Genomic DNA, 25,835 nt, shown 5'->3' on the forward strand with positions numbered 1-25,835 from the left:
ATCACACATTATATGCCTCTGGATGGAAGCATAACCACCACCACTGAGGCAGCAGTCCCACAAAATCCTGAAATGGATCAAGCGAAAGTGCCATCAAAAATAAATGATATAATTTAGCAAAGAGGGTTCTAAGTTATTTGTTAAATAACCATGTGCGTTGCTCTTATTTTAACAGGTATCTAGAAATCCAGCAGGTGAGCTTTAAAATAAAGCTCTTAATTATCTCCCTCAACCCAGCTACAGCAGCTGACACTTGTCTAGGACTTAGGCCCCCCTATTAAATTGGTACTGTCTACATCCCAAAGATAAAAAAACAGTAACACTGACACAGGGAACAAAAGTCAGACAGCTATGCAGCCCCTCCTGAATTACAAATGTGACTTCTCTATATGAACCCTGTGATTTTACCCTATTTCAATATAAGCCTAAATGCACATTCTAAAAGCAAACAAAAAACTGGGGAATTATCCACATAATTTCTCCATTTGAATGGAGAGTTCAAACTTTATGCGCATTTACTGAGTAATCCCAAATCATGTTAAGTGTTCATTTAAATTACTTTTCTTGCAGGTGTCATATGAAATATAGCTCTGCACGAAAGGAGGTGCCGAACACAGCGCTGAATTCACTGCTGATTTTTATTAACTACTTTCTGATTTTAATTTAAGAGAAAAATATTTGTTTTCCAGAGGACTACATCTTTAAAATAGTGAACTCGAAAAACTAAAAATAAAAAAATTAAAATTAAAAATTAAATAGTAAAGTCAACTGAGAAAAAAATATTATATAAACAAATGCTCACATCATACATACAACTTTTCAGGAAGGCAATGCATACAGCAAGGTCGTACGTACTTAAACCAATGCCCACAGTCCTTGAAAACAGTCCTGCACAGAGTTGGCACCAGTTTGTTTAAAACTTTTGAGGTCTGAATTTGAAAGCCTATAAACTAGATATATAACTAGGAAAACAGCTAAATAAATTATGGCACACTGATATTATACAATCACTAAAAATTGTGAAGGGAGGAGATTAAGAGTAGTAGGTAAGAGTATGAGTTCAAAAGTCAGGCTGCCTGAGTTCAATCCCATTTTTGTCATTTGCCAATTATGTGGCCTTGGGCAAATGATCCAGTCTCAGTTTACTCATGTATAAAATGGGGATAATAGCCACTGCCTCATCGTGCAGTTGGGAGCACTTCCCTTGGACAATCCTAGTCATTTCTTTATGATCTGATAACCAAAGAACAGAAGGTAACGTCAGCACTGTCCTACTTTCTACTGGTGCTTCCAAAGCATTGCTCCACAGTATAAAAACCCCTTCTCCTTCCAGGCTTGTGCCAGTTCATTTATTGCCTCTCAGCCTTAAATACACCCTCATTGCCCTGCTCTCTGTCTACTGGAACTGGACTCTTCTGACTCTGTGCTTCCTTTGTCAGCTGACTCGCTATCGGGCTCAACCAAGACCAGGGAGCTAAAGGGATGCACCCCCGTCCACACAGCTCAGATCTCTTTTACTCCTCTTAGCAGTTTACTGCCTTTGACCTGAATAACCATTTTTTTCATTAAAATTTCCCTGCACAAATTCCTGGTATGGCTTCTGTCTCCTGATTGGTGCCTGACTGATACAAGGCTCATGCCTGTTAGCTGTAACACTTACTGCCTTCGTATTGCTTATCTCCACCCTTCTAAATCATTATTTTCTATAACCTCACGATTAAAGCCGTTAAATGATATTGATACAACTTTGACCTCATATAAACATAAACATAAAACTCTGTTCCAAGATAAAATTCTCTCCATAAATGCTGGTAAATCACAAATCTGGTGACCTTCATGAGCTGGTTTTCTAGTTTTTGTCTTCAGTTCCGGGTCCAGTCAGTCCCCATTTATCGGGTCCAGTTTACCTGACGCAGACTTTTGGACAGCTTCATCCGTCTTCACTATGACGGCCCGACTCAGGCCTTCGGAAAGTGCCACGTGGCACAGTGCTAGGTAGTTTTACTGCTGTGATGGGTCACAGCTCAAATTCGACCTTTTTTTAATTAAAATTTATTGGGGTGACAATGGTTAATAAAATTACACAGGTTTCAAGTGTAAATTCTGTAATACGTCGCCAATATATCACATTGTGTGTTCTGGAAGGCAGTGTGGAAGTTCCTCAAAAGTTTAAGAAAAGAACTACCAAATTCGACCTTTTCCACGACACTTCTGCAGATCACTGTTGCCCTAAGTGTCCTCTCTCTCCGCTAAGTAACTGAAAATCACTGCTATAGATGGTGGGGCTTCAGGCACGTCCTCAGCTCAACAAGTGTGTATCCCACTTACGGTGTAGCCGGCCATTTGCAAGTATAGACCGCCTTTGTCCTCAAGTTTACAACCCTGTTTGGAACACAAGACTTACATTTATACGACTTAGTGAAGGCGCTTTTGATAACAAACAACAGAATTACATGCAAATTGACTTAAGAAAAACAAAATTTGTAATAAAGATACAGAGGTAGTCTCATAGTATCACATTTCTGGTTCCAATCTGATGTGAAACCCAGCTGTGCCTCCTATCCTGAAAGTTCATGAGGAGGAATGTAAATTAAGAAGCTGTGGCCCAAAGCATTAGAGTGCTCCCCCCTTATCTGCAGGGATGCTTTCCATGACCCCAGTGGAAGCCTACAACTGCGGAAAGTACCAAACCCTATATATACTATGTTTTTTCCTGTACATACGAGTACACACCTATGACAAAGTTTAAGTTATAAATTAGGCACAGTAAGAGATTAACAATTAATAAAATAGAACATTTATAATATACTGTAATAAAAGTTATGTGAATGGCCTTCTCTCTCAAAACACCTTATGGTATTGTACTCACCACCCTTCTTCTTCTTGTGATAATATGAGATGATATAATGCCTATATGATGAGATGAGCTGAAGTGAAAGATGCAGATATTTTCAGACTATGGTTGATCACAGATAACTACAACCGCAGGTAAGGGGAGACTACTGCACATTCTAAAGAATCTGAGAGCCTGAGGAGGTACTTCAGGGCAGTGCTGTCTAACAGACACATAATGAAAGCCACTGTACCTTTAAATGTTCTAGTAGTCACATCAAAAATAGGAAACGGATGAAATGAACTTTTACCGTATTTGACCAAATATATCTAAAATATTAAAACACGTGATCAATAAAGAGTACTGATGGGGTATTTTACTTTTTTTATACGAAGTCTTTGAAATCCAGTGTATATTTTACACTCACAATAAATCATAAATCAAATTAGATATATTTCAAGTATTCAACAGCTACAAGTAGTGTGTACTACGTATACTAAGCAGCACAACTTTCGGAATTCTTAAAATATTTAATAGTCTCGTAATGGAATATTTACTGCAAAAAACTGTGTGCACATTGAAATGTAAACAAAGAATCTTACCACACTGGAAACGACAAATGCATCCAGATTAACTCACTTCTGTGTAAACCCAAAATAAAGCTCCTATACAAGTGGACTTAGAACAGTTTATAAACATGTCATTGATAAGAAAAGTTATTACTATAATGCTGAGATTTTGATTAAATTTAAGCCGACATAAGAACTCACATAAAATGTATAAGCAAGAACAACTTCAAAAATGCACCCAGCTTGGTTATACAGGAAAGAGTGAATGCCTACACAATACACCACGATTCGAGCTTTAGCACTTATTTTAAATTTTGGGTACTCAATGCCTAATTTGAGTGAGGTATATGAGCAGTACTTAGACATTTTCTGGTTCCAACTGAAGTCTCCTTTTCCATCATACCATAAACGCCTCCCCCATTTCACTGTAATTCCATGTTTAAATGCGCCATCGTCCTCAGTAGACTGTATGTCCCATAAGGGCAAGGATTGTGTGTGTCTTACTCAGTGCTCATCCCCAGAGCCTAGACTGGTACCTATGACAAAACATGCATAAAACAAATTTGTTAATCATCCTCTAGCTTTACGTTATGCGGATTTCTTTTTTTTCCTACTGTCCTAAAGTAGAGTGTTCTTTGTATTTGGATTCCTCTTTCATTTTGCAAATCTTGGCAAAATGTTTGTCACAAATTAAGCATGGCTCAAGTTCATTTTTCGAGTCTAGGATTCTATCTATATATCTAGACTGTTACGCAAATCAAATCTCTGTTCTTTCCCCTACCGCAAAGACCTGAAAACATGGTCTAGAGCAGGAGGAAGCAGTTGCTGTTGTCCTGTTACTTTGTTAAAGGAAACTGAGTGGGACGGCATATATATATATATATCGAGATGGCGAAATTTAAAATGTTGGTACACTAATACAAAACCAGATTTTTTTCCAAAACTGCCACTGGAAACCGTGGTTGACAAAGGATTACCATGTGTCCAAAAATGCTCTTTTTCTTGAGCACAGATAATTTCCTATTTTCTATAATTTCACTAATATGAAAATTCCTTGGCTGCTTAAATCTGGTTCAAGGCTTTTGAGAAGTTTATATTCTGGAAAGGCCCAATTTATCATAAATACAAGGTGACTATATAATTTACTATCCAAACCAGGACATTGTGAGAGAGGGGGCGCTAAAAATAACTATACCAGGAACAATAGGTACAGACTGTCCCAAGCACTCCAGAACTTATGGTACTAACACAGATGTGGCCTTGCCAAAATACACCTAACAACGGATTCTTGACTACTTCTATTTTGGGAGTCTTGCATACTTTTATACCAAAAGAATCTGTTCCACTAACCTTGTAAATCAAAATGTCTATTTGACACAAGTGAAATAAATATTCCTTATAAAAAATTTAAAGCACATATTTTGTAGGATAATTTCATTAAAGTTATATTGTGTAAAGTGTACTCAATATAAACGCAATCAATAGAGAATAAAATTATGGAGATTATGTATCACAAATCACATCGTTATCGTGATCAGAATAAATTCTTACTGGCATTTTTGCACATTGATACTTAAAAGCCTTAATTTCTGTATCAAAACTATCTCCGTTAAGTGTGTATACTTATAAAATATATTTACACTCGTTTGGAAAACTAACCTTTTAAGAGTGGTATACACCACTTCTTAAATTTTCTTAAAAAGAAACTGTATATACACAAAGACAGCAATATGTTAATAAACATTTTATATGTATTTTTATATGAAGATAAATATAGATGATATACATATATACACACATGAACACTTTTTAAAAGTATCCATTAGGGAGTAAAAATTTATACATCCTTTCTAGAAAGGATGAATTTGTTGTGTATGAAGAGCTTTAAATATGTCGATCCCTTTCTAGTTCCATAAATAAATCTTAAGTAAATTGTCAGAAAAAAACTTATATAAAAGATATTTATCACACTTAAACGTTCAACATTAGAGTAATATTTATGTAAAACTATGACATACAATAAAATCAATGAACCATACTGGGTTCAGGTATAACATGGTATTTGTAATATGATCCCAAATTTTGTTTTAAATACACATACACATATCCAAACACACACACACACACACACACACACACACACACACAAACATTTATATGCAGTTTAAAAATATACAAGTATATATGCAGAGGAAGAAAGCTAGAATAAAAATGCCAGAATATTAATCATAATCATCTAAATTGTGAGATGTCATTTTGATTTTCTTTATTCATTTCCCTAGTTTCTAAGTTTCAAGCAATATTTTCTAAGTTTTCTACAATAAATATGTTACTATTATGATCATGAAAGTTTTTATAATTTCAAAGACCCATTGATTTCAGTATTGAATTCTATCAAATATTTAAAGAAAACATAACATTCTGTACAATCTCTTCCAGAAAACTGTAAATGAAGGAACATTTCACAACTAATTTTGTAAGGCCAGCATTACCCTGATACTAAAACCAGACAAAGGTAGTACAAGAAAACTACAGGCCAAAATTCCTCATGAACATAGGATGGAATAATCTTCAACAAAGTATTAGTAAATCAAATCCAGCAATATATAAAAAGAATACTGTCACAACCAAGTGGGAGTTCATTCCCAGGAACTTAAGACTGGTTCAATATTTAGGAATCAATCAATGTAACCCACCAGAATGACAGACTAAAAAGGGAAACTGCATGATCTTACCAACAAATGCAGAAGAGCCCTGGACAAAATTCAACTCCCAGTCATGATAAAAACTCTCAGCAAACTAGGAATAGAAATAAACTTGATAAAGGGCATCTACAAAAACCCTAAAACTGACATCCTACTTACCAGTGAAAGACTGCATTGCCTCCCCGCTAAGATCAGGAACAAGGCCGGACATCTACACTCACTCCTGCTATTCAGAACTGTACTGGAAATCGTAGCCAGCATAACAAGGCAAGAAAAACTAATGAAAGGCATACAGATCAGAAAGAAAGAAAAGAAGCTGTCACTATTTACAGACATGACTGTTTACTTGAAAATCCCAAGGAATCTACAAAAAGTCTTCTAGAACTATTTATTAAGTGAGTTAATAAGCAAGGTCGTAGGGCACGAGGTCACTGTACAAAAATCAGTCGTACAGGTGGGGATGAGAGAGAAGGGGAGGGGCTTAGAAAGCACAATCAGTAACGACAAAATTGCCACGATGGTACGAAAGACAGTTTGGGAAATATAATCAATAACGTTGTAAAGATTTTGTAGGGTATCCGATGAACACTTGTCTTACTAGGGAGACCACCTCAGGGATCATGTAGATGCCTGATCACTGCACTGTACACCTGAAGCTGAATAATACTGACTGTCAACTATAATTTAATATATATACAGTCACAGGATGTGGAGTACAGCATAGGGAATAGAGTCAGTGGAATTGTAGCAGCTATATACAATGTCAGAGGGGCAGTAGATTGGGGGAGGGGTTATCACTTTGTGAGGGGGGTAAATGTCTAACTATTACATTGTTTTATACACCTGAAACTAAAAAAAAAAAAAAATCATTTGTATTTTTACATACTGGCAATCAACAACTGGAAATCAAAATTACAAAACAAAACCATTTAAAATAGCTCCAAAAACATGAAATACTTAGGTATCTGAGAACTACAAAACACTGGTGAAAGAAATTAAAAGTGACGTAAGTAAATGAAAAGACATTTTGCTCATGGATTGAAAGATTCATAGCTAAAGTGTCAATTTTTCCCAAATTGTTCTATGAATTTAATTCAATTCATATCATAATCCCAACCAGAATTTTTGTATATAAACCAGATGACTAAGGAATTTCAAAAAAGAGGAACAGGGCAGCCAGTTAGCTCAGGTGGTTAGAGCGAGGTGCTCATAACACCAAGGTTGCTGGTTCGATCCCCACATGGGCCCCTGTGAGCTGCACCCTCCACAACTAGACTGAAAACAATACTTGACTTGGAGCTGATGGGTCATGGAAAAACACACTTAAAATAAATAAAAGTTAAAAAACAAAAAAGGAGGAACAAAGTTAGACTATTCCAACTACTTTAAGGCTTACAACAAAGACAGTAATTAAGACAATCTGGAATTGGCAAAAGCACAGACACACAGATTAGAGGAACCAGAGAATCTGGAGATCGACCCACACACTGATTTCTGACACAGGTGGAAATATAATTCAATAGAGGAAGGACAGTCTTTTCAACAAATAGGGTTGGAACAATTGGACATCCACATGCGAGGGAGGGAGGGAGAGAAAGAGGAAGGGACCTCGACTTGACACAAAAATTAACTCAAAAGGGATCATAAATCTAAATATCAAATGTAAACTAAAATTCCTAAAAGAAATTAGAGGAGAAAAACTTTTGTAAATCTGGATTAGACAAAGAGTTCTTGGACATGACACTAAGAGCGTAATTCATAAAGGTAATAAACAGATATACTGAACTTCACCAAAATTTAAAACTTTTGCCCTGCAAAAGACATTTAGAGTATGCAAAGACAAACAACAGGTTAGAGAAAATATTTGCAAACCATTAACAAAGGAAACTGTATACAGAATACATAAAGATCTAAAAACTCAACCATCAGTAAACAAACAACTCAATTTTTTTAAATGGGCAAAAGATTTCCAGGGACATCTCACCAACAATGGCAAGTTAGCACAGAAAAGGGTGTTCAACAACGCTAGTCATCAGAGAAACGCACGTGAAAACTGCAAGACACCACTACATACCTATTAGAGTAGGGAAAAACCTGACAGTGACAGGTACTGCTGAGGAGGCCGAGCAACGAAACTCCCCCACAGCTGGAAGGAACACAGAAGGTACCGCCACTCTGAAGAACAGTGGCAGTTTCTTACCAAGTTAAACACACGGCCCGGCAATCTCACTCTGGGATATTTACCCTAGGTTAATGAAAACACGGGGACACAAAAAACTGCATCTAAATGTTTGTAACAGTTTATTCATAATCCCCACAAACTGAAGACAACGCCTGAGTGTGAAAAGATCAGAGAAGAGTCTCTCTTTAGTTCTTTGGAAGAAGGTGGATGAAAAGAAACTTCTTTAAAAATGGCAGTGGTATCAGAATTCCTCAAGCAGGCCTGGTTTATTGACAATGAAGCGCGGGAGACATTAACACTGTGAAAGGATCCGAAGGTGGTCCTGGGGCAGCAGTGAGCCCCTATCCTAGCGTCAATCCATCCTCAGAGGTTGCTGTCTTGCATAAAGCAATAACAGTTAAAGGTGTGGGTGAAGCAACCATCATTGACATTCTCACCACGAGAAACAACGCACAGCGTCAACAGATCAAAGCAGCGTATCTCCAGGAAAAAGGAAAGCCCCTGAATGAAGTTCTGGAGAAAGCCCTTACAGGTCACCTTGAGGAAGTGGTTTTGGCTCTATTAAAAACTCCAGCCCAATTAGATGCTGATGAACTCGGTGATGCCGTGAGGGGCGTTGGAACTGATGAGGACACTCAGAATGAAACTGTGGCATCTAGAACTAACAGAGAAACCAGAGAAATTAACAGTCTATAGAGAAGAACCGAAGAGAGACCTGGCCAAAGACATCACCTCAGACACACCTGGAGATTACCTGAAGGCTTCGCTTTCTCTTACTAAGGGAGACCGATCTGAGGATCTTGGCCTAAGAGAAGACTTGGCTGACTCACAGTCCAGGGCATTACATGAAGCAGGAGAAAGCAGAAAAGGGACAGGTGTGCATGTGCTCAGTACCAGCTTACCACCAGAAGCTACCCCCATCTTCGCAGAGTGTTTCGGAAGGATGCCAAGTACAGTAAGCATGACATGAGCAAAGTTCTGGACCTGGAGATGAAAGGTGACATCGAGAAATGCTTCACGACAATTGCAAAGTGTGCCACAAACAAGCCAATGTTCTTTGCTGAGAAGCTTCACCAGGCCATGAAGGGTGCTGGACACGTCCTAAGACCTTGGTCAGAACTGTGGTTTCCCGTTCTGAAATCGACATGAATGATGACAAAGCACGCTATCAGAAGTTGTCAGTCTCTCTCTCTGCCAAGCTATCCTGGATGAAACCAAGGGAGATTATGAGAAAATCCTGGTGCTCTCTGTGGAGGACAGCAAACATTCCTTTGATGATCTCAAGCTTTTTGATCAGAAGATTTTTTAATCATATTTTTTCATTCCATATTATAGACTTAAATAGGATAGTTTCTTCAGCAGGATTAGTCTAGCTAACTGCCTTCTGAAAACTGTAGCCTATAAATCATTTTTTGTATCACAACTCTGCATAATAGAAATGTTTTTAAAAAATATATTTACCCCAACTATAAAACCCCATTAAACAGGTTTTTCTAGTAACATTACCTGAGAAAGATGATTATGTAACAGAAAATAAAATGATTTTACAGGACAAAAAAAAAACAGCCCCTGATGTCTTTCACCAGGTGAATGGATAAACTGTGGTACCTCCATACAACGGACCACTCCCCAGCAATAAAAAGGAACAAACTACTGATACACTCAACGACATGGATGAATCTCACAGGAATCAAGGTCTCAAAAGGCTATGTACCATATGATTCCACTTACACCACATTCTGGAAAAGGCAAAATGTGGGATGGAGAAGAGATCAGGGGCTGCTGGGCGTTAGGAGTAGAGGGAGGGTCGGAATACAAAGGGCCAGCATGAGGGAAGTTTTGGAAACTGTCTTCTATCCTGATTATGGTGGGAGTTAAAGGAACCCACCATACATGTGCTAATATTCATAAAACTGAGACACCACGGGTGCACCCACACGCACACACACACAAATTGTATACGTTAATTAAAAAATTTAACTGAACTAAAGATCTTTTGACTCCAGCAAACCCCCGCTCCTACCCCGAACTTCTTCATCACCCATGTTTCCTACATCAGTAAATAACACCAGCATCCGTCCCGTTGCTCCACTGCTCTTTCCTAAGCTGCACGGCTCAGCTAAGCACGCTGTATGCCTGGCTCACAGCTTTATCCCCAATGCCTAGATTATAGCAGGTCCTCAATAAATATTTGTTATCTAAACATAAAAATAAAAGTATTAGGAAAGAAGAAAATGCAGAATCACTAACGCACAGAGAGTTAGGTGAAACTTTTTTTTAATTATTTAAAATGTATTTAACCACCTTAAAATTAAGGATTTCTGTTCAAAGGACACCATAGGTAAAGTAAACAGATGACAGAGAAAAATGATTTGCAATGTCTAGAACCAACAAGAGTGGCATCAGGAATATACAAAGAACTGCAAATCAACAAGAAAGACTAGAAATCTGACACAAAAATAAATACAAGATGTAAAGAGGAAAGTTACAGAAGAAAACGAAATGGCTACAATCACTCTAAGACTCATTAATAATCAGAAAAATGCAAATTCATCTAATACTGAAATTATACCTGTGTTAATATGCCAAAGTTTAGAAAAAAGTCCTATAAAATAATGACAGGGATAGAGGAGACGGTAACATACGTATTGCTGGTGGGAGTATAAACTAGTGCAAACATTCTACAAAACAATCGGGCCATACTTAGTGAAATTAAATTATATATAAGTTGTATGCTGCAACAATCCTACTCCTAGGTTGACATCTCAGAGAAATTTATGCAAAGGTCAGTAAGGACTCATGTCAAAGGACTTTCATCGTGGCTGTATTTGTGGCAGTAGAAGCTGGAACAAACCCAGGTCGCCACCCTCTAGGGAACGGGTGGGTAAGTAAAATGTAATGCACGCACACTATGAAAACTATGCCGCAATCAGAGGCAACTACGAGGGCACGGGTAACAACACGGAGCCGTCCTTAAACCACCAAGGGGAAACTGCAAACAACACAGAACATATTACAAACATTAACTCTCTTGATCCTCCCAACAACTGTATAATCTAAGTAATATTATTGTCCTCATTTTACTGATGAGGAAACTGAGACACAAAAATCATTACGTAACTTGCCTGTGGTCACACAGCTAACAACCGGTGGAATAAGGAACAGAATATGATGCACAGCACAATATCACAAGTTAAAAACACACAAAACAACACTTCATATTTTATAGACTTGGATGCGTACTCAAGAAGGTATATTAAGCATATAGTAGGAGCCTAAGAAGAGAAAGGAAATGGGAGTGGAGACAGTAGATAAAGGGGGAAGGAAAAAAATGCAAAATAAGAAACCCTGAACTGTCCAATAATGATAATGTACTATGAACTGAATACTGCAGTTATGCAACTTTCTACCCTTAAGGACCAAACTATATAACATATATTTATATACTTATTAAATGAATGAAAGAATGCCAGAGGCTGGACTCATCCTTGCCATCTCCCTCTACCGTAGCCAATCACCAAGTCTTGTCTATTTCACTCCAAATACATTCCAAATATGTCAGCCTCTTACCATGTCCACTAATACACTCCAGTCTGAGCCAGAACTACCATAAGGGCTTTCTAAGCAACTGCCCTCCCTCAGTCTCGCCCTGTTTTATTCATTCATCTAGTTGTCACTCCTCGCCTACACACTTCAACAGCTTCTCACCAGCCACATGATGAAGTCCAAAGTCCTCGGCAGACACAAGGCTCTGAAGTACTTACTCCTATCCTTTCCTGTTTTCTTTCATACCAAAATCCCCCTTTCTCTCACTACACTCCAGCCACCCTGATCTTCTTTCAGTTCCTCAGACTTGCCAACCTCCTTCCCGCTTCAGAAGTAACCGACAGACCCACACCTGTCAGATAGCAACTGAAATGTCGCTTCCTTAGGGAGGCTTTCCCTGATGCACTAGCCAGCCTGGGTGAGGTCTCTCTGTTACTACTTATCCTTTACAGTAGTTACCAACATTGCAATCAATTATTTCTGTAAGTACTTGCTTATCTGCTGCCCTAGCAAGATTATAAACTCTATGAAGGCAAAAAACAGTCAGGTGTCATTCACTACTTTCTCCTCTGCACCTAACACAGTGCCCCGTATAGAATACTTATTTGTATTGATAATCCAACTGAAGACCATAAAATACTGTTCAACTTTCTATTTGCTAAACAAAAAAGCTTTAAATGCCTGTTGCTGTGTTTTGAATTAAATAAACAATGATTTATTTCTCTCTCCAAAAATGTTCCTTTGTCCTGTAATCTTTCTTTCTCCCCCCATGAGTCCATATTAAACGTTTTAGAATAATTAACAACAATCTTCTCAAAAGCTCATGTCTCTTTCAAATTTAAGGGAAGCAGTATATTCTCAAAGCGCTCAGAGTTGATTTCAACTCAGTAATATACAAATTTCATAAACCAGGAAGAGTCCTCTACAAGCAATAGACAGAAATACATTAATCAAAAGATCCCTCTTCTATCACATGTAAGTAATATTTTCTCAATTAAAAACAAAAACTTTGAGGAGGTAACGTCATATATCTAAGGAGCCATATATCTATAGCACCTACCAAGGCAAGAATCCACTATGAAAGTCTTGGCAAACACTTAGTACTTGTTAGTATTTCACCACCAGGTGGCAGATCCATACAACTTTCTAGAAAAGCTCTTATCAGCCCTGAGAACTTAGTCCAATCAGAAGGAATTTTAGGAAAAGTTCAATAATTTTAAGCATATTTGAAACTGAGCCAGTTTACTGCAAACTAGATAGAATTGCTTCTCAGAACATTACACATCTATTAACTGTAAATTTGTCTCCGGGCCACACAGACCCCACAATTATTTTGAAAGAAAGCAGAACACTAAAATACAGTTTTAAAATGTGGCTATCCACAGTCCAGTCATTCAAAATCCTCAGAAGTGTAAGAAAGAGCTTTGAATCCAAAAGAAAGCAAGAGATGAAAAGAAAGTGTGGAAGACGAAAAAAGCACGAAGAAACACCTACCAAAAAGCTATAAAATCTCGAGTTATAGTAACCCAAAAGAATCAGCGACATTTCTGTTTTCAGCAAAATTTTCTAATCAATAAAGACTTTAATCTCAAGTCAATCCACTAATTAAGAAACTGATTCTGCAAATTTTTCAGTAATTCTAAAAATGTATTATGAAGTTTCAAGATGAAATGTAATCTGGGATGACTTCGATTATTCTGAAATGCTACAGGAAACACTACTTGCAAGTGCATCCGTCCCATCTAAGGGGAGCCTCCTCGTCTGCCCACCACCCTGGCTGTGGCACCCTCGCGGCCACACCACTCCTCCACCAGCCCTACGCCAGCTTCCCCTGCCTCCTCCAGCCCCTGTTCACAGGAGAAGCAAGACGGCTCCTGACACCCAGAAAGGGACCCCTGGCCACTCCAAACACCAGGCAATCGCTCAGCCTCCTGGATACTATTTCCCTCCTGGTATCTGCAAGTCGACTAGAACTAGCCATCAACACTCAATCTGCCTCATGAACCAGGGCCGAGTTTTGTGGGGTGTGAAGAATAATCAATTTGGAGGCCCTTTTAAGAAACATCGGGGCGGGGGGGGCGGGGAAGGGGCGGAAACTCAAGTTTGCAGATTTTACAGAAATATGTAAGTACCAAATACATAGCTAGAGCCTCCCCAAGACCCCAGCAGGGTCCCCTGCAAGTGAGGGGATCCAGAACTAATCAATTTAGGAGTAAATCATCCCTGCCACGAACACATGTGGAGGAAAAGTCAGACTCTAAACCCCGTTTGTTACATAAAACTGGTGCACCAATTCCAGTCAGTAAAAGTTAAAGTGGTGCCTAGAAAGTTACAGGGTCACAGTTACTTTAGAACAAAGCGGCTACAATTACGGACAGAGCTAACCCCACGTTGTCAGAGGGGGAAACGTAGCAGAATCGGGGCCCACCCTTCGCTGCTCGTGTCCTCCTGAAGCGCCCTGCCTGCCACGGGGCCCCCCAGGAACACGCTCCCCAGTGGGTTCTCAGTCACCCAGCTCACTTTCCTTCCCTGACAGAAACACTCTGAGCGAGAATAAACAATTCTCAGATAATTCTGCTTTGGGAAATTTTTCATCCAGTTATGCACTTGAAGTCCCAAGTCCCTCACACCCAAGTAGAAAGTTGCTGAATCCCTCATTCCTTCCTCTAATGCACACTGTTTTCATACACACAGAGGTTTCAGCAGCTTATCTGAGGGAACAAGAACACAAGTTCTCATTTCCTAATAACTTCCTGAATATTTTATTATCGTTTCCTCCCAGGAAATTTATTCACTCTATGTAGCTCCAACACTAACAGTCCACTTTTGAAGGGAAACTATTCAAGTATACCACAAGCTCATATAAAAGATTACCTCCACTAAGTTATTGTTTGACAACATACCTGAGTAAAAAAGGTAGGAGTTGAAAATACGTATGAATTTGATAACAAATACACAGAAAAAGTAAAGGGAGATAATCATTTAAAATCAGAATATATTTTCACATACCAACTGAGAAAATGCAAAATAAATAAATAGTATAGTCAAAACTGATGGAACAAGTACACTACAGAATACTGGGGACACTCACTACTTTTACTACAGCAACACAGCTGAATACAGTGTATCACAGAACTCGTTCTAAAACAGATCCCTGCAGGATCATTCTCCCTCTCCTGCAGGGATTCTCTAACTTATCTGAGCAAAGAACACTTTTTCTTTTTCACGATAAAACAATTAACTCCTAGACTAGAGTAACAATGGTCAAGAAAAACCAATTTTTGGTAAGCAGCCTAGATTCAACCCACTCCTCCAATCCCTACGACACCCCCTGTCCGATCAGGCACCCTGCTTTTCCATCCGCAGCGTGGGCCACCTGACGTGCACACTCTACCCTCAGAGTGCCCACTTTCTGTTACCCGCGTCCCCAGTGCCTTCCTACCTACAGACCTCCGCCCACCGTCTGTCCTCTCCCCTCCCATCCCCACGGGCCCCTCGGCAGCTCCTACACAACTGCCCACTGCCAACATGGGGACAGTGACCTAAGCCTTCCCCACCCAGCCCCACAACATCTACCCCGAGGCAGTGTTTGGAAGTAACGGCTCCAGTTTTGGAGCTCCCAAGGCACCCTGCACCCCTTTACTGCAGCCGTCATGTTCTACACAGCATTACGGTTATTTGTATCCACGCTGTGCCCTTTCTTAGGTTGATAACTGTTCTCTCTCCCATCTTCCGATACCAAGCACAGTGCCTCACACATGATAGCTTCTCCATAAATGCTTACTGGATGAATAAATGAGTCTGAGAGTCTATTTCCCATCGGAGAATCATAATTAGTTTTCACTAAATGCAGTTAAATAGACTGGACTTCTCCCTCAGAGAACACAAACTATTTGGAGTTGCCAAGAGCTACATCTTAAACCAGAGAAAGTCACTGAGCTGTACAGCAGACGCTCGCTCACACAGGCCTCCTTGTACTTACTTGTTTGTGTGTTCTCCTCTGTGAAACAGGCCTTTATCCTGCCGAAATTGAGCAGGGCGGAGAACATAACTAGTTTAACTTGTGTTTTAAAAATGTAGCCAATTAAAATGTAGTTATGACAGCCTAAAGATGTGGCTCAAAGCTGCTATGTTGTTGTATCACCTACCCTACAGAATTTGCCTCTTAATAACCACAAAGATGTTTCTGAACTTTTCCTGATAACTCAGGTCTTTCCCAGATAGTGCCTCACCTCATCGTCAAGGGAAGAGAAAACTAGGACCTGAGAAAACATAATCGCCTTATAAACCAAAATGTGATCCGCTAAATCCTCAGAGATAAGCAGCGAAGACTTGGGAAAAGGAAGGAAGAGTGAAGGCCAAGCAGTGGCAAAATAAAAGCGAGAGAAGTCAGGCTTGCTTCCAAGAAAAAATCAGTTATCAAAAGGAAGAGGCTGCTTCAGGATTTGAGGTGGGAATAAGATAAGTGCTGAGGTCGTGAGGAGTTAGAAACAGAATGAGACAGAGTGAAGTTCCTTACTCTTTACAGTATACAAGGGCCCAGCCTTCTCCAAGGCCCTAGCTCTCAGAGACCCCCCATGTTTACTGTCAGTACCTTCTATTTATCCACCCAATACTTACTGAAAATCAACTATGTGCCTGGCACTGTTCTCGACACTGAAGAAATAGTCATGTGCATTTATGTGACACAAAGAACAGGATATACGGGATTGTTACTTAACTTCTTTAGGTCCTTTAACCCCCAGTCAGACTGCAAACCTGGGCAGTATCCCTGAACTGGATTACAAACACATTTGATAAATGTCATTATCTTCCCAGCTTCTTGTATCTAGTATCTTGTATCTTCTTGGATCTCTTCATGCCCCCACGTTACTACTAAGAAAATTAGAAAAATTCACCATGGCTGTAAGCAAAGTTATACCATCACAAACCAAAAGCAGCGAAAAGGCCGACCAGAACTACCTAAGCTCCTGGTTGTCTGCACTTCTGCTAAATTCACTGGAAGAACCATCACACCCTTTCCCTCTCTTCTACCCCTCCTTCCACACTCAGCTATTCTCCAAGCTGTGTAAATATGACACATTCACTTTATACCTGGAGAACTTTTTGCAAATTTACCAAGAAAGGAAATTTAACAGAGAGAAAAATAAGCTACAACTTACAAGAGAAAGTGACCTGTGCCAGTTACGGCTGAAGGAACGTACAATGTAATCTAGTGATGCAACGTCTCTGGGCCAGACAAGAAGGGAGAGGTGAAGCGCATGACCTTCAACTGAAGGTCCCCTTCCAGCTCAAAAACAATCCCGGGATTCATGAATTCTCACATGATGCACACACACGTGGATAAAATAATTTTACAATAGACGAGCGCTATTCAAATTAATTAAATGGGCTGAACTCCTTAGCTGGTGACAAGGCATTATATGACACAAAGGAAGCCATCACCTGGCTCCATTGCCACACAGACAGTTTACATTGAGAAACACTCTCCCCTCATATCAAGTGGACGATAATCACTAACATGTACTTCCCGACATACGACATACGAGTTCTCCCAACCCAGGCCGGTTCCCACTAGAGAAGCAACTGAAAATGCTTCTCTGATGATGGGCCAGTAGCACTTTCCTTCCATTTTATGAAGTTGGCATGTATCAAGGTGTACCACTCATTTGGCATTAATCATTAATCATATACTTCGAGACATATTGATTCTTATGTTGTCTCATGTTACATTCGACGTGTTCCTTAAGGGCAAACGCTGTGTGTCATGCAGCTCTGTACCTGCCATAACACAGTATCCAGCAAATACAGGCACCAAAAACAAGACAAAGAAACATGACCAGCACCACAGCCCCCACCACCCCCCAGGAAAGCCAAAACACCCCAACTCTGCTAGATAAATGACGACTTGACTTTCTATTTAACTTGGGACCCCCAGAAGGCTGGGGGTGTGTATTATATCCACTTACTTATATCACAGGAACAGAAATAGCTGCTACTGAATCTAAGCCTCACTTTTCTCATCTATAAAAGCAAAAAGATAAATGACTCATCCTATGACTGTGCAATTTTGAACCAGTCTTTCATTCAAAAATAAAATACTCTGGAGACATATTATACGCCAGGTACCGTAGCAGGCCCTGCGGATACAGAGCTAAGGGGCACGGCCACTACCTGGAGGGGCATGGTCTACGGGTCCTGACTGGAATTCCTCCATCTGGCCTCTGTGCCCTGCCTGACCTTGGTCACCGGATGCCAGCATGTCGTATGCTCACAAAGCAATCAGTGTGAGCAGTGACAAGGACAGGAGGAGGCTGGGGGCGCCTGAGGCTTTGGGGAAGACTGACAGAAAGGGGATAGCCCCACTGGGAGGGGTGTGAAGATGGACACAGACAAGATGGCTACCCCTTGTCCACAAGGCTCCATATGCCTCCCCGTCTGGAAGTGTTTTTGTCTCCATAATCTACATCACACAGGGCTTCTCACACACTGAAAAACCCATTTTATTACCCTGGGTATTATAGTCACTTCTGACGGCTTCCAATACGCGCAGACACATACACACAGGAACAAAAGAACACTTCATTTTAGCCATTAATTTATCTACACTCTCTGCTTTTCTTCTCCTCATCTTACTCATAAGCTTACAGTAACAAAACGGCCAAACAGGTAGGTTAAAGGGAGTCAGAAACAAGGGGACTGCCTAATCTTGAGACAAATAAACTACACAATCCGCTTCTGAATAACTTGGAATTGGTTATAAAAGTCCCCACTTTTAGACACAAAGGTTTTTAGAGATGGATGTTTGAGGTGAATTGCCCAGCGGTGAAATTCTGATTGCATTTACAATGTATCTTAACTATGCTTTAGCTCTTACCTTTATCTGTTTAGACATGGATTGAGTCTTCAAATGAGCAAAATCTACTGTGTAAATCAGGTACTTAATTAAAGAGAAAAGCTTAGTAGGCTGCAGGGAGAGATTTGCTGAAATGGTGAATTAAACAGTGTTACAGGAAGAGGCTCTCTTCACTTATTAATCCTATCATTAGTCTACAAAATTTCAGTCAGTCAAGAGTAGTTACTGTGTATTCATTTTTCATTTAAGATTCCAAGTTTAGGGTAAATATTTACTGAGAACCTACTGTCCCCAACATGCTCGGGAGCCCTGGCAGATGAGGGGGTGAGGGCACAGAAACAGTGCTGCCCTCATAGAATTTAAAATCTTGCTCAATCTTCTTGTTCAATCTTGTACGGTACACTCTCATATCAGTACTTTAAAAAGTATCGATAATCCTACCTCTCCAATCAACTCCCTCCCCACTCTCCTGAAAACTTTCATGCTTAAGAAACCTCTTCATGCACACGGCAGGGGGTCTCCTTTCCTTAAGAACAGTCACCTATTCTTATGCTCCTTCCCACCAGTTAAAGAATGGCCTTACCGCTTCTCCTCTCGGATCTAGTACAAATCTTTCCACTTGTGCTCAGAACCAACCCCATATTCTCGCAACCTTCCCGGGAAACTTACACTATTGATGATTTCATTTTCCTTGTATATTCAAATTACCCATCTCAAATAGTCTTCCACTGCCTTTTAAATATGCTCAAGTCTAGCCCAAGACGGACAGACAGACAGACAGACAGACACACACACACACACACACACACACACCATTCTTCACAGACCTCAAGCGCTACCTCTGGCCATCCCATTCACAGCTAAATTTCTGGAACTTTTCAGTCTTCATTTCCTCCCTTCCCACTTGTCCCTCAATCTGCTTCAAATTCCACTTAAAGCTCTTACGAAGGTCACCAGTGACTCACAGGTGGCTAAATGCAAAAGGTTCTTCACTATTCACCATATTTAATCTGCCAGCCAAATCTGATACTCGCATCTTTACTTCTACGATACAACTCTCTCCTGGTTTTCCTCCTACTTCTCCACTCACTTCTCTGTCCGGTAACAACAGCCCATCCTTCTCAGCTCACCCATGCTCTAAACACGCGTCTCACAAATCTCCAGTCCGTATCTCCCACTACACTCCAGACTGTAACCAAGTGCCCCCTGAATAACTCAAAGGTATATTAAATTTATTATGTCCAAAATAAAATTCATGCTCTTCTTGCCCCCCGAAACTTATTTCTTGCCCCAAAAAAGTTTCCTACTATACAAATGCTAACGATCCAAAGGAATCATCCTGGACAGTGTCTCACCTCAATATCCAACCCATCACCAAATTCTACTTTATCACCTAATTACCTGTCCACTCCATGAACTCTCCACTGCCCTCACCCAAGTCACCATGCAGACGTCCTGGACTCCCTCGAGAGCCTAACTGCGAGCTAGCACCATCGCCACCCCCTCCACACACACACGCATTCTCTTTGTTCCTGGCACGTATTATAACGGTAAGGTTATTTAATTGCCTTTTACTGAGGTTTCCAATTCTTTAAAGCTGGCAAAGCACAAACCACTTGTTTATATATATTCCTTAGCTATCTCATTCCCACTAGAGTGTGAACTTTACTAGGACAGTGTGTAAGTTTTAATCATCCTCATGGGCCTAACATAGAGCTTGGCATGTACTCCATAAAGGTTTACAGAAGGAATTAGTCTGAAATTCACTGTTTTGGAGAAAGAATTTTAAAAAGTTTATATACCTAGTACTTTTAGTTTAACTTTTTATTTATGTTCCTGCTTCCAGAAGTTGAAGCAATGAATAAAGCAAAACTAAAACTTTTAAAAATGTATTATAATTTTGAATCTTCCAGATCTTACATTAATGGAATATAGCCCAAATTCTAATGACATTTCATAGTTGAAAAACCACTAAAAGCCATTAGATATAATATGACAATTTCCATGGAAAAACAAGTAAAATAAAAGGCTTTCAGAGAAATGGCAATTCTTTTCAATATTCTAAATGTTCATAGCTAGAAAAAGACATTTCTTACACACAAGTAAATAAATAGCAGCTACCCAGTCGTATGCATTCTGTTTTCCCTTGGAGGGGAAGTTCATTCTAAAACACGATTCCTTTTAAATTCAGAAGCAATATTCTGAGTTTTTTCCACTTAACATTTAGAAAGTATTTCTTAAATTTTGTGAATAAGAAACCTCTCAGATGTTTCTTAAAATGCAGATTCCCAGGGCCCCGAACCTTCAGATTTTAATCTCTCGCTATATGACGATGACCTGACAGCACTGACTACACTTTACGAATCCCTTAGGCTGCCATTGGCTAAAGCAACTGGCCTGTGAGGAGCTCCAACTCATCTTAATCTATACTATAAACCACTGATGTTTGAAAAGAGTCACTTCTATGTTCTTCTCCCTCTTCCACGATTCCTTTTCATCATGAAATGATCCTGTGTTACAGTACAAAACAAATGCTCATTAAATATTTCTTGATTTGAACTACTGAGTTGAATTGCATTCAGAGAAGTCATATGCACGGCGTCTGAAATTACACTTCATTTGTTTAACGTAATTAAAGGTATGACTAATTCACAATATCCCACAAAGCACAGCCCAACTTCCAGATGCTCTGACACGTGAACAAGAGTGAAGGCCACTGCATTACAAACTGGAAACCTGGCAGAAGGTGTCCTTTGTCACACCAAGTTTATAACATCACATAAATAACGTACTTAACCTAAGATGAACAATAGATGAAGAAAATTAACTTCTATCATTACAAAGCCCTAGTCAGGAAGACTCAATTTAATAGCTTTCCCTAAATTGTACTATTCTTGTTGAATGTAAAATGAAGACAGCTGACTCTCCTTACAGTGTATTTTATGTCTGTAACAGAAATACTCTTGTTCTTCCCAAAACAGCAAAATGAATCTAGACATTTTCTTTTCCAATCCACCCTTTGGCCCCAGTTGCCTGCTTTTTCTAATTCCTTCTACTATATCCAATCTGTCAAACCATTTCCAAAGCATGATTTCCAGACTGGCAAACTCTAGATTTAAGGCTGAAGCAAGTTCCTAACTCTTCTTCCCGTAAGTAAAAAGTTGCATAATGAATATATAACACTCCCACATATCTGTTTCATGCCCTACCTACCTAACCAAACTCTGAATTCCTTATTTTTAAAAAAGAAAAAACAAAACCATGCCATCCTACTTTCTATACGTATGTATGTGTGTAACATAGGAGTAAATTCAATCACATATGTAACATAAACCTTTATTATCTGATACGGTCACCTGGTCAGAGAATAAACTGAAATTTACTACATTAAAAAAAAAATACAACCAAAATTATAAATAAGATTTTAACTGGAACATTTTCTGCATACATAGAAACTACTATCAACATCTTTATAAATATTAATTTATATTCAACAATGTAATTAATGGGTTAAAAAAACAAAGTTTTAAATGAACACTGGTGCTTTCGTTCTCCCAAAGAAAAGTTCCTCAGCCTCAGAGAAAGGTATCTCTGCCTCAAGAATAGGTACATAAGATTAAGAGACTTGCCCATGTCTGTAATTCCCAAACTTAGCAGAGCCTGGAAAACACAGTCAGCATTCACGAAAATGTCTGTTGAACGAAAAAAACAAAAACAAAAAAACCCCTCATTCTATCAAAGGGATCCTATCAGGCAAGAGTTAATTAGCCTACTAGAGTCCTTCTAATAGTTTATAATTATAATAGCTTAATTATAATCTATATGTACATTAAAGTAAAAATAAAACAATAAAACTATTCTTCTTTAATTGAATCAGACACCAAACTAAACCAACTGAAGAAGAGAAAACATACACAGTGTAGATTATCAGTTCAAGATGGCAAAAGTTAGCTCATAAATTTAACTAATGCCCACCCGATATTCTACACCAATATCCACTGGAACAACCAAAAGAATACATTAAAAAAAAAAAAAAACCCACCTGGAGAAAACAATGTGTGGCTGCTGAGAACCACAGAGGAATGCCAAAGGTATGTGGACCTCCGGAGCTTCCAGGAAAAAGACTGGCAAAACGTCTGGTGGAAGCATTCACATCGCAGATAATGTGCTAAGTTGAGAGACATGGGGTGGAAAGAGCAGAGGCTGCTACTCTAGCTCCACAACCAACTGCCAGCATTTGAATGGTGAATTTTTTTAATTTCAGCACTGAAATAAAATGCTTTAGCAGCAAACTTTCCTGTTTCATAGCAGTCTGACTATACCTTGCCCCTTTTCCCTACAAACTACCAAATCAATGATCGAGCAAAATAAAGTTACTGCAATAAAATTTTCTCGTTCATCTTGACCTGAAACATAACAGCAACCTACATAAGTTCAAAAAGAATCTTTCGCAACCAACAATACTGAGCACACAGACACCACCATCCCCACAATTACCGCCCCAGTAGACACTTAAAAGACCCTGAAGCTAAAGGAGTGATTGTACTATCAACTGAAGCAAAAATTTTCCCTTGGAAAATTTACTCCAGCAGAGAGAACAACTTTAAAATATCTAACGAATTCCCAACGGCAGATAGCTCAACTGTAGAAATCCTGAAAATACTTCAGAGAATACCATGTATATGAAAAGAGAATAATCTGAAATCAGGAAAGATTGCTTTCAGCCACAAAACAACTGAATAATTTTTCAAAGAAATACAACAGGGGCAATAAATTGCAGACTGCACATGAAGAAAAACCACACAAGTTTGAAAATTTCTCCTGGAACGCAGAAAAGAGAAAAGATGAAAGGGGCACTGTGAGAGCTCAGCTTCCGGGAATGACAAAGTGGTTCAGACCAGCTCTTCCACTGCAAGAACTAAAGAAACTAGACAAAGTACAAAATATCTGTATGAAGGCAACTTTAGGCATTAAGGGACCAAGATCCATAAAATGAGAAAATCCACAGACCAGTGTGGTATTTGGAGCTGCTGCTTGCCTACAGGTATCTGCAGGTTATAAAGGCCACAACTGCTGAAGAGGCTGAGAAGATGAGCACAGCTCTGACAGACTCAAGCCCTGAAGGGACAAAAACTAGAGTGAGGGCCTGCCAAGGATGAGGGTAAACCTCGTAAGCTGTGGATTAGGACCTCAACGGGCAATACCCATGAAGTAAAGGTAAATCCAAAATATATTCAATTTTAAATCATCCAATCCCTGAATAAATTCATCTGACATTGTTAGTGCCTCTCGAGTAACGACATACGAGAAGAGAAGCAAAGGTAAATCCTTTCTGGGAGAAGATAGTATTAATTCAGATTATCTCCGTAATTTTTCATACACAATACCTGGTGTTCAATCACAAATAAACAAGCACATAAAAAGACACGACAACCCCAAAGTCAGGAGAAATAACAGACATAAAAGCAAACCCTCATGGAAACACATATGATAGAATGGGTTAAAAGAATAAAGATGCAAGATGCAAACTTTCAGCAGCGACCTAGAAACTATAAAAAATAAAAATTCTAGAACTGAAAAATACAATAAATGAAATTAAAAATCAATAAATGGAGTGCTACCTCTGGTTAGAATGTAGCAAGTCACAAGCGATTGCTCCTCTTACCCTAACAACCAATAGAGGGCAGATAAGCTCCCAACAACATCGTTTTCCTAAACCCAGCAGAGTGATGAGCATCCAGGAAAGCTAAGTGAACCAAACTTCAATGGGGAAGAAGAAATTATTGGAAGAGATAATGGCCAGGAGCATTCCAAAGTTAATGAAAGGAATCATCCCACAGATACAAGAAACTCAAAAAGCAGGATAAATACAAAGAGAATCACAGCTAGGCACATGAAGCCAGATTTCTGAAAAAGATAAAAGAACAAATCTGAAAAGTGGGCAAAGGAGGAAGGAGGGAGGGAAGCACATTCTTGACAAAAGGGGGGGGACAACTAAAGATTTACAACTGACTTCTCATCAGAAATGATGGAGTTCGGTGGACAGTGGAATGATGCACTTAAAGGGCTGAAAGAAAAAAAACTGTATACCTAGAATTCTACACTCAGCCAAAAAATAATCAAAATTGAAGGTGAAATAAAGATGTTTTCAGACAGACAAAAGCTGAGTGAACGCTCTCCAGCAGACCTAACTAAGTACTAGAGGATATTCTCCAGGCAGAAGGAAATGAGCCCAGATAAAAGATGCAGAAAGAAGTGAAGAGCAACTGAGACAGTAAATACATGGGTAAATCTACATGAATGATGACTTGCAAAATAATGTCTTGTGCATCTCAAATATAAAGAGAACTAAAACACATAACGGTAACATAAAAATTGGAAAGGACGGACAAGTGGACTTAAGGTGTTCTAAAGGTCTTGCGTTGTCCAATCAACAGTAAAAGTAGTAAGTCAAAGATGCATTTAGGAACCACTAAATGAACAGTAAAAGAATATATAACTGGTAAGCTAAAAGAGGGGAAAACCTGCATAACTGAAAATAATAAAAAGGCAAGAAAAGAGAGAAAGGGAAACACAGAATAGGCAGAGAAAACAGAAATAAACAATAAAATGAAAGGTTTAAAGCCATATACTCGTCAGTGATTACTTTAAATGTAAACAGACTCAATGCTCTAGGAAAAAGACAAAAATTTTCAGATTAAATAAAAAAGAAAACCTAACAATACTATTGCTAGATACACAACATATATATGACTACAAAAAGGCTGAAAATAAAAGGATGGAAATGCTTAACCACCAACCAAAGATAGCTGATATTGCTACATTAATATCAGAAAAAGTAGACTGTAAGGTGAATATTCCATTACTAGAGATAATGATAAAAGAGTCCATTCACCAGGAAGAGAACAATTATATATCTGTATGCATCTAATATATAGTCTCAAAATATATAAGGCAAAAACGGATATACAAAAAAAGGAGAAATCAAGCGTCATAGAGGAAAGAAACAAGACAGCAAATGTAGTTATCTCTGGAATTCCCGAAAGAGAAAATAAAGTATGGTAATAAAGTAATAAAAGAAGAAAATTTTCCTGTCCTAAAATAGATGGGTGAGTTGGAAGCAAAAAGACTCACTAAATAAAGA

General features: G+C 39.0%; 1 protein-coding gene and 1 pseudogene across 11 annotated transcripts in view; one reads left to right on the forward strand and one right to left on the reverse strand.

Moving 5' to 3' along the window:
* The window catches only part of NEO1 (neogenin 1), a 213,162-nt gene that overhangs the window by 175,336 nt on the left and 11,991 nt on the right, over positions 1–25,835 (reverse strand). The window lies entirely within an intron of this gene.
* LOC109449575 (annexin A1 pseudogene) lies at positions 8,131–9,564 on the forward strand (annotated as a pseudogene).

The sequence above is a fragment of the Rhinolophus sinicus genome, chromosome 3 (assembly GCF_057876585.1).
Source record: "Rhinolophus sinicus isolate RSI-liver-muscle chromosome 3, RSI-T2T, whole genome shotgun sequence".
Classification (NCBI taxonomy): domain Eukaryota; kingdom Metazoa; phylum Chordata; class Mammalia; order Chiroptera; family Rhinolophidae; genus Rhinolophus; species Rhinolophus sinicus.